Raw genomic sequence first — 1,185 nt, forward strand, 5'->3', positions numbered from 1 at the left:
ATTTGAAGTTAAGCAACAAAAATTCAATAGGTTATAGCAGTACGTACGTTTCGTACAAGCTATTGAATTTTTGTTGCTTAACTTCAAATTTTATTCACCAAATCTCTTGATTTTGTTTTTGGTCTTTATCCTACCAAATTCTGGTGCCTCAAACATTTTAAGTACCACATTTAATCTTTTGATTAAATCTATATTATTATATATATACATATGTATGTATGCATGTATGTATGTATGTATGTATGTATGTATACAGTAATCCCTCGACTATCGCGGGTGTTACGTTCCAAAACACTCGCGATAGGTGAAAATCAGCGAAGTAGAAACAGTACTGTACTGTATATTTTATATATATACAGGGTACGTAAGATATTTGAGGGAAGATTTATCTTTATAAAAAAAAAGCTATATAATAACAGATAATAACTTTATTTATCAAAAAATGTTATGAAGATAAAAATAAACCTTCTTTTCTATAATGTTATTCAATAAAGCCACCTTCAGCTTCAACAACTGCTTCTATATGAAATCTAAATCATCTACATGCTCGAATCAAGGGGTCCTGGTCCATTTTAGACATTACACAGACAATAGAAGCTTTCAAAGAATCTTTGGTGCTATGGGCGTGTTCATTGACCTCTCTCTCTCTTTCTCTCAGTAACGCTACACATGTAATAATCCAATGGATTGAGATCCTGGGAATTACGAGGCCAATCTTAGGGGTTATGTGATCATGAACATTTTCAGCCATCCATTCCTGTGTTACTAGAGCTATGTGTGATAGTGCAGGGTCTTACTAAAACGCATATGGCCTTCCATTGCATACACTGTCTATTCAAGGCTTAAGAATTATTTCCAGGACCTCAATGAAGGCGGTAGAGTTAACTCTAACGTCTTGTGGAAAGAAGTAAGGAGGCATCACACGTCCTTCATTGCTGACAATCCCTGAAACCATGACAGTTGCAGGAAATTTTGTATGCATAACACTTGGAACTTCAGAAGGCTCTGCACATAACCATCTGTCATTTCTTCTGTTAACTTTTGATCTTGGGTGAAGTTTTTCTCATTTGAGAAAAACCAAATCATATTTTCTTCTGCCGGATTTTTCAGTTTGTTTAATAGCCTTTTAGATCTGATGCAGTGATTTCTTTTCTTTTTTTTTTTTTTTTTTTTTTTTTTTTTTTT

This window comes from Octopus bimaculoides, chromosome 16 (genome assembly GCF_001194135.2).
Source record: "Octopus bimaculoides isolate UCB-OBI-ISO-001 chromosome 16, ASM119413v2, whole genome shotgun sequence".
Classification (NCBI taxonomy): Eukaryota; Metazoa; Mollusca; class Cephalopoda; order Octopoda; family Octopodidae; genus Octopus; species Octopus bimaculoides.